Raw genomic sequence first — 17282 nt, 5'->3', positions numbered from 1 at the left:
AACTCCACACAGACAGTCACCCGAGGCCGGATTCGAACCCGGGTCCCTGGCGCTGTGAGGCAACAGTGCTAACCACTATGCCACCGTGTATGGCTCAGAGAATTTACTCAGTGACAGCTGGAAGAGCCCTTTTATAGATCTGCCCAAACAAGGAGGGGTGGGAAAAATAATGTATAACGGTCAGAGTATCAATATGCTAACTGTTATTATGAAGAGCCACATAATGGATTTAGTAAGAAAGAACCTGCATTTATAAAGCACCTTTCATATCCTCAAAATGTCTGAAAGAGGTTCACAGACAATTAAAGTACTTTTAAAGTGTAGTCACTGTTGTAACCTTATAATAGGCTGTAAACAAGAGTTTTTTAACAAAGGTGAAACAGATGCAAAGTGCTAGCTTTTCTTCAAGCATATTTGACAGTGCTTCTTTGTATTTGAAGCATTTTCTGCTTTTATTGTAGAATTATAGGCCACTAAAATTGGCACCTTAGTGCCGGTAGTAACGGCGGTTTAAAAAAAAGCGTCCGCCTCGCTTCCGCCCAAATACAGCACAGCCCGCGCTGTTTGCCTTCTAGGTGAGGGCGACAGTGTGGGCGGTATGTATGTACGCCGGCAGTATACGGAGTAGGCATGTGACGCTGATTTGACACATGACCTACCATTTTTGCTGGTATGATATGGCATTTGAAGATGTATTCACTCACCTTGACCACTCATGTGAGGTCATTAAACTTCTTTCGGCACTGGATCCAGTTCCACATGGAAAGACTGCTGGCAGTGACCACTATAGCTATCTGCTCCCATTGCCTTCTTACTGTGAGTATGGAGGGTCTCCTGGACCCTGCAGGTAGAGGACCAGTCTCCTCCATTGAATCCCTTGCACTAATGCCTCCAGTGCTGCGTCTGCCAACCTAGGTGCACTTTCTCTGCCCTGTTGAGCCATAACTGCCTGACAGTTGCCTTGATAACAAGTACAATGTGGTGCTGAATTCAGAATGCACCTCCCCTTTTAGAAGTGCAGACTGTGTTTACAACTGGAGTCTAGCTTTAAATAGAGCTAGCCTCCCACGAACTTGGGTCACCTGCTGAGCGCTCTCAGCACTGCCTGCACACATCAATAATGCTAATTAGAAGGCAGCACAAATTTCACGTGCTGCCTGCACTATATTCAACAGACGCGGGTAGATCGCGCATCGTGATCCTCGTACCCATTTTTGGGCCTAATTGAATTTTTAGCCCAAAGCATTTATCCCAGCACAAAGCTTCACTGATTGGCACCACAACTTGGAGAATCAACAGCACAATGTTGTAGCCCCATTTGCACTCTCATGTAGCAAGTCACCAACAGGATTAGTTATTTTGTACTTATATATCTGTTTCTTATAGCTAATAGTGTTACCAAATACAGTAATTCTTACTTTCTGAATAATGTACATCGACATTAAGATTAAAATATGGATGTAATCCAAAATATTTTTATGATATGGTTTACGTAGCCCCTTTAAGTAATAAATGTTACAAAAATGGGGGGAAAGATTAATGGACAAAATTGTGCATTGAGGAAGACAGAAGTAAATTGTACAAAACTGCAGAATCCTTTTATTTTACAAATACTGAATGGGTCAATATATGTCTCATCACATTAGGTTAATAATGTAAGAAAAAGTTCATAAAATTTGTAGTAGCATTTATGTAGTTTATTAAATAAAACTTAAATCAAGTACTTTGGGAGCAGAGGAGCCAGAAATTGGGGTAGAACTCATCTCTACTAGATTTCTGCCCCTTACTGGTTCCCATGGCAAGTTATGATGGAAAGAGCGTGGAAGCTTTTTCCATGTCTCCCCGCCCTCCTCACCCTCTCCATACTGATGTCAGTTTTAAGGATGAGTCTGCCAGAATCCCAGGAAATCCTGGAAACCCTACTGGTTACACCATGTTTACAGCCAGCAGTATGGACAACTGCAGGAAGCACAGGGCTGTATGTGGATCCCACAATGTCATTTTCAAATGCCCAATGGATCCCAGAGGGATTGCTTGCCATTCAAATATGGGGCCAACCTGCGAGGGGCCATTGCACAACCTTTTTATATTAAGTCCAAGCGTGCCCCTGAGCTCTTGCACCCAACTTCTTCAATTGACATTGGTGAAAGTTTTCAATGTTCAATCAATATAGAAAGAATTTGATATATAGGAAAGACCAATTGCATCAGTGTATCATAGCTCAAGAGTCATGTGTTCAGTGGGAGTGGTTAAATGATGCAGAAGGCTGGGAACTGTGAGGGAGTAGGGGCCCTGGTTTGTGCTGAGAGCCATTGAATGAACTGGGGTTGGGAAAAGTAGTGGGCCTGAGATTGGCTGTACATGAGGGGAGTCTTGGTGCGTTGGAGCATTTGTGGGGTGGAGAGGATGGGAATGAAGGTCACATGGAAGCTGTGGTGTGGAAGCACTTGGGGCAAAGCGGAGTCACATAGTACTTTCATTGCTTTATTCCTTCACGGGATGTGGGCGTCGCTGACAAGACCAGCATTTATTGCCCATCCCTAATTGCCCTTGAAAAGGCGGTGGTGAGCCGCCTTCTTCAAAGGGAGTACCAGGATTTTGACCCAGCGACGATGAAGCAACAGCGATAAATTTCCAAGTCAGGATGGTGTGTGACTTGGAGGGGAACTTGGAGGTGGTGGTGTTCCCATGCGCCTGCTGCCCATGTCCTTCTAGGTGGTAGGGATTGCAGGTTTGGGAGGTGCTGCCAAAGAAGCCTTCGCGAGTTGCTGTAGGGCATCTTGTTGATTTTACACACTGCAGACACGGTGGTGGAGGGAGTGAATGCTACCGAGCACAAAGGAAGATGCTTGTGGTGATTGAAGGTCAATCATCACAGCCCCAGGACATCGCTGCAGGAGTTCCTCAGGGCAGTGTCCTAGACCCAACCATCTTCAGCTGCTTCATCAATGACCTTGCCTCCAACATAAGGTCAGAAATGGGGATGTTTGCTGATGACTGCACAGTGTTCAGTGCCATTCACAACTCCTTAGATAATGAAGCAGTCCATGCCTGCATGCAACAAGGCCTGGACAACGTTCAGGCTTGGGCTGATAAGTGGCAGGTAACATTCACGCTACAGAAGTGCCAGGCAATGACTATCTCCAACAAGCGAGAGTCTAAAAACTGCCCCTTGACATTCAATGGCATTAAGGGGAGTCACTCTCACCTCACCTCTGGAATTCAACTTTTTTGTCCATGTTTGGACCAAGACTGTAATGACATCCGGAGCCGAGTGATTCTGGCGAAACCCAAACTGAGCATCGCTGAACAGGTTATTGGTGAGTAAGTGCCACTTGATAGCACTGTCGATGACACCTTCCATCACTTTGCTGATGATTGAGAGTAGACTGATGGGGTGGTAACTGGCCGGATTGGATTTGTCCTGCTTTTTGTAGACAAGACATACTTGGGCAATTTTCCACTTTGTTGGGTAGATGCCAGTGTTGTAGCTGTACTGGAACAGCTTGGCTAGAGGCATAGCTAGTTCTGGAGCGCAAGTCTTCAGCAAGATAGCTGTCGGGGCCCATGGCCTTTGCTGTATCCAGTGCGCTCAGTCGTTTCTTGATATTACGAATCGAATTGGCTAGAAGACTGGCTTCTGTGATGGTGGGGACCTGAGAAGGAGGCCGAGATGGATCATCCACTTGGCACTTCTGGCTGAAGATGGTTCCAAACGCTTCAGCCTTGTCTTTTGCTTTCACATGCTGGGCTCCGCCATCACTGAGAATGGAGCCTCTTCCTTTCTTTAGTTGTTTAATTGTCCACCACCATTCATGACTGGATGTGGCAGGACTGCAGAGCTTTGATCTGATCCATTGGTTGTGGGATGACTTAGCTCTGTCTATAGCATGCATGTACTCCTGTGTTGTAGCTTCAGCAGGTTGGCATATCATTTTTGGGTATGCCTGGTGCTGCTCCTGGTATGCTCTTCTACACTCCTCGTTACATAGAAACATAGAAACACAGAAGATAAGAGCAGGAGTAGGCCATTCGGCCCTTCGAGCCTGCTCCGCCATTCAATGAGATCATGGCTGATCATCCAAATTCAGTACCCTGTCCCTGCCTTCTCCCCATATCCCTTGATCCCTTTAGCCTCAAGAAATATATCCAATTCTTTCTTGAATATATTTAATGAACTGGCCTCCACTGCCCTCTGTGGCAGAGAATTCCACAGGTTCACCACTCTCTGGGTGAAGGAATTCCTCCTCATTTCAGTCCTAAACGGCTTACCCCTTATCCTTAGACTATGACCCCTGGTTCTGGACTCCCCGGCCATCAGAAACATCCTTCCTGCATCTAGTCTGTCCAGACCTGACAGAATTTTATAGGTTTCGATGAGATTCCCTCTCAATCTTCTAAACTCCAGTGAGTATAAGCCCAATCGACACAATCTCTCCTCATACGTCATTCCTGCCATCCTAGGTATCAGCCTTGTAGTGTATGTACCTTTAAGGGGAGAACTACTTTTACAGCTCCTGTATACTGTAGTACCGGCAGTGACCACACCTGTATATAAACCTTGAGTAGGGATCTGTACGTTAGTTTTAGAGTAACCCTCATCCAGTAAATACCTGTTGAATTGTTCCTGCAGTCTGAGTGTCTAGTTATTGAAGGACACACTACATCAAAAATACACGGATCTAACAGTGGCGACGAGGAAGATTCGAACCTACCTGCAACTCTGCATTACCTCCCAGGGATTCGCTCCTGGAGAACAGTGGAAGAAAGTTGAGGCCAGAAGCACGGGCGTCGACCACGAGCAACCGCCCAGTCATCCAGCAGAGATTGAGCATTGCAGGGGAGCCTGTTGAGAGCTGGGCTTGGTTCTCCAGTCATGGTGGTCCAGCGAAACGGGCTGGCAACAGGTACGGCGCAGACCCTTCCCGGACAGCGGCGGCTAGAGCCGACCGACGGCACAGAAAAGGCCGAGCGGCGTCGACGAGAGAAGAGAGAGGGTAGAGCGCACGGGCGCAGCCAGTGTTCAGAACCGAATGGCGTCGACGGGAGAAGAGAGGCGCGAAAGAAAATGCACAGAGCGCAGCCGGTGTTCAACGGACGAGCAGCGTCAGCGGGGAAGAAAGGGAAACGCGTAGAGCGCAGTCAGTGTTCAAGGGCCGAGCAGCCGCAGCGGAGAAGAAGGGAGAGCGCGGGAAACCGCCATTTTGAGCCGCAGCGGAGAAGAAGGGAGAGCGTGGGAAAACGCCATTTTGAGCCGCAGCAGAGAAGAAGGAAAGCGTGGGAAAATGCCATTTTGAGCCAGTCTAACCACGCCCAGGGATGCCGAAGAGTGGCAGTATCACAGCGTTCGACAATGAAGTCGAAGATTGGAAGACATATGTCGAACGCATAGAAGTGTACTGCAAGGCGAATGAAGTGCCAGATGAGAGGAAAGCGCAGGTATTGTTAAATTCCATGGGTGCAAAAACGTATGGCTTACTGCGAAACCTAGTAACCCCAGAGAAGCCAGTGGACAAGGATTTTGGAAACATAGTGTCAACCCTACAGAACCACTTAAACCCCACACTGCTGCTGATAGCAGAAAGATTTAAGTCTCACAAAAGGAACCAGCATAAAGATGAAAATAATGCTGAGTATTTAACAGAACTGCGTAAGCTATCGAAACACTGCCAGTTTGGAGCAGGACTGGCAGATACCTTAAGCGACAAGTTTGTGTGTGGGCTTCAAAGTGAAGGAACCCAGAAACGGCTTTTATCTGAAAAGGACCTTACACTGGAAAAGGCTTTCAGCATTGCGGTATCATATGAAGCAGCAGCACGGAGCGCTGCAGAGATACAACAGAGACCACAAGAATATGGCACAAATGAAATGTCATATGGAACAGAGAAGTGCTATCGCTGCGGCAGAACACACGACCAGAATGATTGCTGGTTCAAAGACAAAGTGTGCAGACAGTGTGGAAAAGTAGGACACATAGCAAGAGTCTGCAGGTCAGGAAAGAAAACCAGCAGCAAGAAATCTCCACAGGAGAAGTACAAGAAGGTACATAAGGTGACGGAGAGTAGTTCAGATGAACAGAAAAGTGATACAGACTCCGGAAGCAAGGAGCTGGGTTGTCTGAAACTACATAAGGTAATCCAAACGGAGGATCATCAAACTATCTAGGTCACGCTCAAGATAGCTGGAGTCCAAGTGAAAATGGAATTGGACACAGGATCAGCCCGAACAGTCATAAACCGAAGGGAGCACGGTGGCATAGTGGTTAGCACTGTTGCCTCACAGCGCCAGGGACCCGGGTTCGAATCCGGCCTCGGGCGACTGTCTGTGTGGAGTTTGCACATTCTCCCAGTGTTTGCGTGGGTTTCCTCCGGGTGCTCCGGTTTCCTCCCACAGTCCAAAGATGTGCGAGTTAGGTTGATTGGCTATGATAAATTGACCCTTAGTGTTAGGGGGATTAAATACTTGGGGTTATGGGGATAGGGTGGGATATGTGTTGGTGTAGGGGTTACGGGGATCGGGTGGGGTATGTGTCGGTGCAGGCTCGATGGGCCGAAATGGCCTCTATCTGCACTGTGGGGTTTCTGTGATTCTGTGTGACTACAAGCGGCTATTCTCACATATACCCTTGAGAGACACAAGAGATTGTCTTGAAGACGTACACGGGGCAAAAAGTCTACCCCAAAGGAAAAATAAGGGTGAACGTTGTATATAACGGTAAGGAAACACCAAAAATGGACCTATATGTATTGCCAGATGGGGGACCACCACTACTAGGACGTGAATGGATCCGGAAGATACAGCTAGATTGGCATTCCATACAAGCAGTGACTGTAGATGCCAAAAAGGATGACGACGTCACACCTGGACGACTGTCAAAAAATGCTAACTGACGCACAAGAAGTGTTCCAGGAGGGACTCGGAACACTACAAGGAATAACAGCGACGATCAAAATAGAGGAAAATGCAAGCCCAAAGTTTTTTAAGGCCAGACCGGTGCCTTATGCGATCCGCCCAGCCGTCGAAGCAGAGCTGGAAGGTTTGGAACGTTCAGGAGTACTGTCCAAAGTGGACTGGAGCGAGTGGGCTACACCCATCGTTCCTGTAATGAAGAGGTTGTTGAGTAATACGCCTGGGGAACCAAAGAAGGTTCGCATCTGTGGGGACTTTAAGGTGGCAGTGAACCCAGTCCTTCACACTGTACAATATCCGCTTCCACGGATTGAAGATATTTTTGCCTCGCTATCTGGAGGGAAACGCTTCACTAAGATTGATCTGGCCCAGGCGTACCTGCAAATGGAGGTAGAAGAAGCCTCGAAACAGTACCTCACGATCAACACTCATAAAGGTCTCTACCAATACAACCGGCTGGTGTTCGGGGTAGCATCAGCTCCTGCTATTTGGCAAAGGGCAATGGATCAAGTCCTGCAAGGGATTCCAGGGACCCAGTGTTATTTGGACCACATCCTGGTCACGGGTGAAAATGACAGTACTCACCTTGCCAACCTGGAGCAGGTGCTCACTAGATTGAAGGAATATGGGCTCTGAGCAAATCGCCACAAATGCGAGTTTTTCCAGAAGCAGATCTCGTATTGTGGCCACGTTATTGATGAAGAGGGGTTACATAAGTCCCCTGAAAAGATTGAGGCAGTAGTCAAGGCTCCAGCACCGGAAAATGTGTCACAACTGAGGTCGTTCCTCGGGCTGGTGAACTACTACCATAAGTTCTTGCCGAATTTGTCTACAGTACCACACCCACTGAACACCCTGCTGCAAACGGGGGTACCATGGAAGTGGAATAACGAATGTAAACGAGCTTTCCAGAAGTGCAAAGAATTGATCACATCAAAAGAGGTGTTGGCCCATTTCAACCCAGCACTACCAATTCGGTTGGCGTGTGATGCATCACCCTATGGCATTGGAGCGGTGCTGTCGCACAAGTTCCCGGACGGCTCGGAGAGGCCGGTAGCCTTTGTGTCTCGGTCACTAACCTCAGCCGAGCGTAACTACGCCCAGATTAACAGGGAGGCCCTCAGCCTAGTGTGGGGAGTGAAAAAGTTCAACCACTATCTGCACGGGCAGAAGTTCACCTTGCTGACGGACCACCAACTACTTGTCTCCATCTTTAATCCAAAGAAGGGTGTGCCGGTGATGACTGCGCAACGGCTACAAAGATGGTCGCTTTTTCTAGGGGCGAACCAATATGAAATCGAGTATAAGGGCACAAAACAGCATGGAAACGCTGATGGGCTATCACGCCTGCCACTGCCTACTGTGGAGGAAGCACCAGCAGTGGATCCTGTCGAAATATTTCATTCGACTATAATTGAATACTTGCCAGTAACTAACGCTGATATAGAGAAGGAGACCCAAAATGACCCGACACTGTCTCGGGTATATGACTTGACGGTGAAGGGATGGCCAACACATGGCGACTCACTGTTGCCTGCATTCTCATCCAGAAGAGAACAGCTGTCAGTATGCCAGGGGACCTTGATGTGTGGATCCCGAGTGGTAATTCCACCCAAGTTAAGGGAGAGAGTGCTCAATGAGCTTCACGAAGGCCATCTGGGAGGGGTGAAAATGAAAAGCCTTGCTAGGGCTTATGTGTGGTAGCCGGGGATCGATCAGCAAATCGAGGACTTGACAAAGAGCTGCTCAGGATGCCAGAAGGTCCAAAATGCACCACCACATGCCCCTCTACACCCATGGGAGTGGCCCTCATCTCCATGGCAACGGGTGCATATTGATTTTGCTGGTCCATTCATGGACTCAATGTTTCTAATAGCCGTGGATGCGCACTCTGTGGTGTATGTAACCGTTCCACCTTTAAGAGAACTATTTTAAGAGATGCACTACTTTATCTTGGCTGCTGTATACTGTAATACCGGTGGTGACCACACCGGTATATAAGTGCTGTGTAATGATTTATTGTGCAGTTCAGCCTGACCTCCGACTAGTAAAGACCTGTTGAAATTACTCTTGTGGTCTGTGTGCAGTGATTCTTATTAACAATAACTAGAACACACAGACTTAACAGTGGCGACGATGACGATCCTACCCTGCGGCAGAGATATATCCAAGGCAGTTTAACGGGCGTCGAGAAGAGGCATCCGCCCTCATCATCCTGCTGAGAAAAGACTCGGGTCTGAAGAGCAAGGAAGAATCCTGACACGAAGCCTTCCATCAGCAACAGGCAGTGATCATCCCTTCTATCACGGTGGTGGGTAAGCCGATCAGCGACGAGCAGCAAGTCGGCCATGTTGGCTGTGAAGTAGGGGAGGGAAAAACGGAGGATATAAGGGCGGAGAACTCGACCACGGCCGGGGAAAAGAGCCGGACAGAAGTCGGGGCCAGAGGCGCTGAGACTGGGGCAGCGTAAGGCACGGGAGCCGCGGTGAATGCAAACGCAGCCGGTGTAAAAGACCGGGCTGCAAGCGGGCTGGGAGACGCAACAGCGTCGAGAGAGAGCTCGACCGCGACCGGGGAAAAAGGCCGGGCAGCTACCGAGGCCACGAGGCGCGGGAGAAAATAAAAATAATAAAAAAAAAATTAAAAAACCGCGGAGAACTCAGCCGCAGCCGGGGGAAAGGACCGGACTGCAAGAGGGGCTGGGAGGCACGATTTGAGAACCGCTGGGGAGGGCGAACGCAGCAATACGGCAATCGCCATTACAGCCAGCGGGGGAGAAAGGCAAACGCGGGAAGCCGCCATTTTCGTAGGCGGGGGAAGAAGACAAGCGCGGGAACCGCCATTTTGAAAAAATAAATAAATAAAAGAAAAATTTCTTTTTGTTTCTCAAGAAGATTGCGAGGATGCCTAAGCATGGTAACATCAACGATTTCGATCCCGATGTTGAAGATTGGGCCACGTATGTAGAACGCATAGAGATTTATTGTAAGGCAAATAAAATATCAGATGAAGATAAAGCACTAACCTTACTAAACTCAATGGGTGCGAAGACATACGGGCTATTGAAGCATCTTCTATCACCAGCTAAACCGGCGGATCAGGCTTTCGCTAATATTGTTGCTGTCCTGAGAAATCATTTGAACCCCACACCGCTGATGTTAGCGGAACGATTTAAATTTTATGCGAGAACGCAACTGAAAGAGGAAAGCAACGCGGAGTATTTAATTGAACTGCGTAAGCTAGCGAAATACTGTCAGTTTGGGGAAAGACTGACAGAGGCACTGAGAGACAAATTCGTGTGTGGATTGTCGAAAGAAGGAACACAAAAGCGGCTGCTTGAAGAGAATGATCTTACACTTGATAAGGCTGTCACTATTGCAGCATCGCACGAAGCCGCAGCGAGAGGCACTGCGGAAATGCAGCTGAAGGCAGCGGTACTCAGCGTAGATCAAATGGCTTTGGGTACAGCGAAATGTTACCATTGTGGAAAGACAACACACGATCAGAACCAATGCTGGTTTAAAAATCAGGAATGTAGAAAATGTGGCAAGCTTGGTCACATAGCTAAAGTATGCCGGTCAGGAAAGAAGACCAGCAACAAAAAGTCACCGCAGGAAAAGTGCAGAAAGGTACATAAGGTGGCTGAGAAGAGTTCGGATGAACAGAATTCGGATTCAGACTCCAACAGCAAGGAACTGGGTAGTCTGAGAATTCACAATGTGAGTAAGGAAGCTGACCTACAAACTATCTGGGTCACACTTCAGATAGCAGGAGTCCAAGTGAAGATGGAATTGGACACCGGATCGGCATTGACGGTCATGAATAAGCAAGATTACAAAAGGTTATTCACACATATTCCCCTACGGGATACGGAGATAGTATTGCAGACATACACGGGGCAAAGAGTATACCCCATCGGAAAGATAAAAGTCAAGGTGGTACACAAGGGCAAAGAACACCAAGGAATGGACATATATGTACTACCTGAGGGAGGTCCACCACTTCTGGGACGGGAGTGGATCAGGAAAATAAATATGGACTGGCACTCCCTAAAAGCAATAATGGTAGATTCCGGAAAAAAAGATGTCAAACCTGAACGATTGTCCAGAATATTGGATGAGGCTAAAGAGGTGTTCCAACAGGGACTGGGAACACTGAGAGGAATTACAGCAAAAATCAAGATTGCAAAACATGCAAACCCAAAATTTTTCAAAGCCAGACCGGTACCTTATGCGATGCGACCTGCTGTGGAAGCTGAGCTGGAAGGGCTAGAACGTTCAGGAGTACTGTCTAAGGTGGACTGGAGTGAGTGGGCCACGCCCATTGTTCCCGTCATGAAGCGTTCATCGAGTAACAAGCCAGGGGAACCGGGGAAGGTCCGCATCTGTGGAGACTTCAAGATCACGGTTAATCCGGTGCTTCACACGATGCAATATCCGCTTCCGCGGATTGAGGATATCTTTGCTTCATTGTCTGGCGGGAAACACTTCACCAAGATAGACCTGGCGCAAGCGTACTTACAGATGGAAGTTGAGGAAGAGTCGCGCCAGTATCTCACAATCAACACGCACAGAGGCTTGTATCGATATAATAGACTGGTTTTTGGAGTGGCTTCGGCTCCAGCAATTTGGCAGAGGGCCATGGAGCAGGTATTACAGGGAATTCCAAGCACTCAATGTTACTTGGACGATATCCTGATTACAGGAGATGACGATGAGGAACACCTTGCAAATTTGAAACTGGTGCTCACCAGATTGAAGGAATATGGACTTCGAGTTAATCGCCAGAAATGTGAGTTCTTTCAGAAACGGATCTCGTACTGTGGTCATGTCATTGACCAGGAGGGGCTGCACAAGTCACCTGACAAGATCGAAGCTGTTGTGAAGGCTCCCGCTCCGGAAAATGTATCCCAGTTGAGGTCGTTCCTAGGGTTGATTAACTATTACCATAAGTTTCTGCCAAATCTATCCACGGTGCTGCACCCGCTGAACGCTCTTTTGCAGAAAGAAGTACCATGGAAGTGGAGCGAGGACTGTAAGAAGGCCTTTCGCAAAAGCAAGGCATTGATCACCTCAGAGGAAGTGTTGGCTCACTTCAACCCAACGCTACCTATTCGTTTAGCTTGTGATGCTTCTCCTTATGGTATTGGAGCAGTACTCTCACACAAGTTGCCAAATGGCTTGGAAAGGCCAGTCGCATTTGCATCCAGATCATTGACCTCCGCTGAGCGCAACTATGCTCAGATAGATAGGGAGGCTCTCAGCCTTGTGTGGGGAGTAAAGAAGTTTAATCATTACCTGCAGGGCCAGAAGTTTACACTGCTGACAGACCACCAGCCGTTGGTATCCATTTTTAACCCTAAGAAGGGTGTTTCGGTGATGACAGCACAGAGGCTCCAGAGATGGTCCCTTTTCCTAGGGGCACATCAATATCAGATAGAATTCAAAGGTACAAAGCAGCATGGTAATGCTGATGGGCTGTCGCGCCTGCCACTACCTACTGAGGAGGAGGCACCGACGGTTGACCCGGTGGAGTTATTTCACTCGACCATCATCGAATGTTTACCTGTCACCAATGCAAATATTGAAAGGGAGACTAGGAATGACCCGACACTGTCCCGGGTCTACGAATTGACAGTAAAGGGATGGCCAGCCCATGGTGATCCACTGTTACCGGCATTCTCAGCAAGACAAGAACAGCTGTCCATCTGTCAGGGAACATTGATGTATGGAACAAGGGTGATTATCCCTCCTAAGTTAAGAGAGAGAGTTCTAAAAGAATTACATGAAGGTCATCTGGGGGGAGTCAAGATGAAAAGCCTTGCTAGGGCTTATGTGTGGTGGCCGGGTATCGACCAACAGATAGAGGATCTGACGAAAAGCTGCTCAGGGTGCCAAAAAGTCCAAAATGCAACTCCAATTGCACCGCTGCAACCATGGGAATGGCCTTCAACCCCATGGCAATGTGTACATATTGACTTTGCTGGTCCATTCATGGATTCCATGTTTTTAATTGCGGTGGACGCACATTCTAAATGGCCAGAAGTGATTAAAATGACTACCACTACCTCGGAGAAGACGATCGCGGTGCTAAGAACGGTATTTGCAAGAAATGGATTGCCAGAGCAAATATGTTCAGACAACGGACCACAGTTCGTGTCAGAGGAATTCCAGAAATTCCTGAAGAAGAATGGGGTGAAACATTATACCTCTGCCCCATATCATCCAGCTACGAATGGGCTGGCCGAGAGGTTTGTACAGACGTTCAAAAAGGCAATAAAGGCCATGAGCGAAGATCAGATTCCACTGCAACACAAGGTGGACAATTTCCTACTGGCATATCGAAACGCCACCCATGCAACAACAAACCAAAGTCCTGCCATGATGTTCTATAACAGGAGGTTGCGGTCCAGGTTGGACTTGTTAAAACCAAATGTGCGGAGGGAAGTCGAAAACAAACAGTTCCAGCATATCAATAACAAGCCCACTCGGAGTTTTGAAATAGGACAACCGGTGTTAGCCAGGGACTATAAAAACGAGAAATGGCAATCTGGAACAATTCGGGCCAGACAAGGACCCCTGATGTACACGGTAGATGTTGGTGAAAATGTAATGCGACGTCATGCTGACCAACTGGTGGGATCGAGAACAAGGGTCGAGCCCATGGTTACGACAGAGACAACCGTGGAGGAAGTTAGTGAACCTGAAGCATCTACCTCAGAAGTGAATATACCTGATGATGTCGTCCTATCCATAGGGGATCAACTAGATGAGTCACCCCAGCAACGAGAACCAGAGACCCCTGAAAGGCGTTATCCGTCTCGGATCAGGAGGCCTCCTCAGAGACTGAATCTGTGAACTGTTTTTACATGAAGTTGTGTATATATGTTATTATGTTATGTTTAATGGGGAATATATACTGTTAAGCTAAAAAGGGAGGATTGTGGTGTATGTAACCGTTCCACCTTTAAGAGAACTATTTTAAGAGATGCACTACTTTATCTTGGCTGCTGTATACTGTAATACCGGTGGTGACCACACCGGTATATAAGTGCTGTGTAATGATTTATTGTGCAGTTCAGCCTGACCTCTGACTAGTAAAGACCTGTTGAATTTACTCTTGTGGTCTGTGTGCAGTGATTCTTATTAACAATAACTAGAACACACAGACTTAACACACTCGAAATGGCCTGAGGTGATCAAAATGTCGTCCACCACCACAGAGAAAACTATTGCAGTCCTACGGACCATTTTTGCCAGGAACGGCTTGCCAGAGCAGATTTGCTCTGATAACGGACCACAGTTTGTGTCCGAAGAGTTTCGAAGATTCATGAAAAGGAATGGGGTAAGGCATTACACATCCGCCCCGTATCATCCAGCCACAAATGGATTGGCTGAGAGGTTCGTACAAACCTTTAAGAAAGCAGTAAGGGCCATGTACGATGACGACATTCCACTGCAGCATAAGGTGGACAATTTCCTGTTAGCCTACAGAAATGCGACACATGCAGTCACCAACCAGACCCCAGCCATGATGTTCTTTAACCGAAGGTTGAGATCTCGTCTGGATTTGCTCAGACCAAATGTACGAAGAGATGTTGAGAATAAGCAATTCCAGCACATCAATGAGAAGCCAACAAGGAGCTTCAATGTAGGGCAACCAGTCTTGGCCCGCGACTACCGAACAGAGAAATGGCAACCAGGAACGATATGCACACGACAGGGGCCACTAATGTACACAGTGGATGTTGAGACGCCATGTCGACCAGATCCTAGAGTCACAGGAACGAGTCAACACCATGACTCGCGCACCTGGTGATGAACCCGACATACAGGTAGCATCTACCCCAGAAACAGCAGCATCGGAAGCTGATGAACCAACTGATGACAGGGGGCCTCCACACCAAGAACAAGAGACTAAGGGAAGGCGCTATCCCAAAAGGGTCAGGAAGCTGCCCCAAAGACTGAATTTATAAATGGACTATTTTCAGTAATGTGCATGTTAAAAGTGTTAATTGTAAAATGAATGTTATGGTACTCTAAATCTAAAAGGGGAGGAATTGTAGTGTATGTACCTTTAAGGGGAGAACTACTTTTACAGCTCCTGTATACTGTAGTACCAGCAGTGACCACACCTGTATATAAACCTCGAGTAGGGATCTGTACGTTAGTTTTAGAGTAACCCTCATCCAGTAAATACCTGTTGAATTGTTCCTGCAGTCTGAGTGTCTAGTTATTGAAGGACACACTACATCAAAAATACACGGATCTAACAAGCCTGGTGAATCTTCGCTGCACTCCCTCCATGGCAAGAACGTCCTTCCTCAGGTAAGGTGACCAAAACTGCACACAATACTCAAGGTGCGGTCTCACCAAGGCCCTGTACAACTGTAGCAAGACATCCTTGTTCCTGTACTCGAACCCTCTTGCTACGAAGGCCAACATACCATTTGCCTTCTTAACTGCCTGCTGCACCTGCATGCTTACCTTCAGCGACTGGTGCACAATAACACCCAGGTCTCTTTGCACTTCCCCTTCTCCCAATCTATTGCCATTCAGATAATAATCTGCCTTCCTGTTTTTGCCACCAAAGTGGATAACCTCACATTTATCCACATTATAGTGCATTTGCCATGTTTCTGCCCAATCACCCAACCTGTCCAAATCATACTGGAGTTTCACGACATCCTCCTCACAGCTTACCCTCCCACGAAGCTTTGTGTCATCTGCAAATTTGGAGATATTACATCCAGTTCCCTCGTCCAGATCATTAATATATATTGTGAACAGCTGGGGTCCTAGGACCGATCCTTGCGGTACCCCACTAGTCACTGCCTGCCACTCGGAAAATGACCCGTTTATTCCAACTCTTTGCTTTCTGTCTGCCAACCAGTTCTCTATCCAAGTCAATACCTTGCCCCCAATCCCATGTGCCTTAATTTTGCACGCTAATCTCTTATGTGGGACCTTATCGAAAGCCTTTTGAAAGTCCAAATACACCACATCCACTGGTTCTCCCTTATCTATTTTACCAGTTACATCCTCAAAAAATTCCAGTAGATTAGTCAAGCATGATTTACCTTTTGTAAATCCATGTTGACTTTGTCCGATCCTGTCACTGCTTTCCAAGTGCTCTGCTATTACATCTTTTATAATAGACTCTAGCATTTTCCCCACTACCGATGTCAGGCTTACCGGTCTATAATTCCCGCTTTTTCTCTACCACCTTTTTTGAATAGTGGGGTAACATTAGCTACCCTCCAATCCATGGGTACCGTTCCAGAGTCTATCGAGTTCTGGAAGATGACCAGCAATGCATCTACTATCTCTAGGGCCACCTCCTTAAGTACCCTGGGATGTAGACCATCAGGCCCTAGGGATTTATCGGCCTTCAGTCCCATCAATTTTCCTAACACCATTTCCCTACAAATACTGATTTCTTTCAGTTCCTCCCTTTCATCAGACCCTATGTTCCCCGGCATCTCTGGGAGGTTATTTGTGTCCTCCTTTGTGAAGTCAGAACCAAAGTATGTATTTAGTTGGTCTGCCATTTCCTTGTTTCCCATTATAAATTCCCCTGATTCTGACTGTAAGGGACCTATGCTTGACTTCACCAATCTTTTTCTCTTCACATATCTATAAAAGCTTTTACAGTCAGTTTTTATGTTCCCTGATAGCTTACTCTCATATTCTATTTTCCCTTTCTTAATTAATCCCTTTGTCCTCCTTTGTTGACTCCTAATCTGCTCCCAATCCTCAGGATTATTGCTTTTTCTAGCCAATTTATATGTCCTCTCCTTGGATCTTATGCTATCCCTAATTTCCCTTGTTAGCCACGGTTGAGTCACCTTTTTTGTTTTATTTTTATGCCAAACTGGGATGAACTAATTCTGTAGCTCACCCATTCGATCTTTGAATGTTTGCCATTGCCTATCCACCGTTAACCCTTTGAGTGACATTCCCCAATCAATCCTACCCAACTCGCTCCTCAGACCATCGTAGTTTCCTTTATTTAAATTGAGGACACTTGTCTCTGAGTCAACTACTTCATTCTCCATCTTAATGAAGAATTCGATCATATTATGATCGCTCTGACCCAAGGGGCCTCGTACAACAAGATTGCTAATTAATCCTTTCTCGTTACATAATACCCAGTCTAAGATGGCCTGATCTCTGGTTGGTTCCTCGACATATTGGTCCAGGAAACCATCCCGTAAACACTCCAGGAATTCCTCCTCCACAGTATTGTTACTAATTTGGTTGGCCCAATCTATATGTAGATTAAAGTCACCCATGATGACTGCTGTGCCCTTATTGCACGCTTCTTTAATTTCCCTTTTAATGCCATCCCCAACCTCCGCCTTACTGTTTCGA

At 47.1% G+C, this 17282-nt stretch overlaps 1 protein-coding gene across 1 annotated transcript in view; it reads right to left on the bottom strand.

Moving 5' to 3' along the window:
- Window positions 1–17282, bottom strand: part of LOC147110223 (uncharacterized) — a 149242-nt gene that overhangs the window by 82499 nt on the left and 49461 nt on the right. The window lies entirely within an intron of this gene.

The sequence above is a fragment of the Somniosus microcephalus genome, chromosome 12 (assembly GCF_052327205.1).
Source record: "Somniosus microcephalus isolate GS21.2 chromosome 12, FLI_Smic_1.0, whole genome shotgun sequence".
NCBI classification, from domain to species: domain Eukaryota; kingdom Metazoa; phylum Chordata; class Chondrichthyes; order Squaliformes; family Somniosidae; genus Somniosus; species Somniosus microcephalus.
This window is presented reverse-complemented; position numbering and strand designations above follow the sequence as displayed.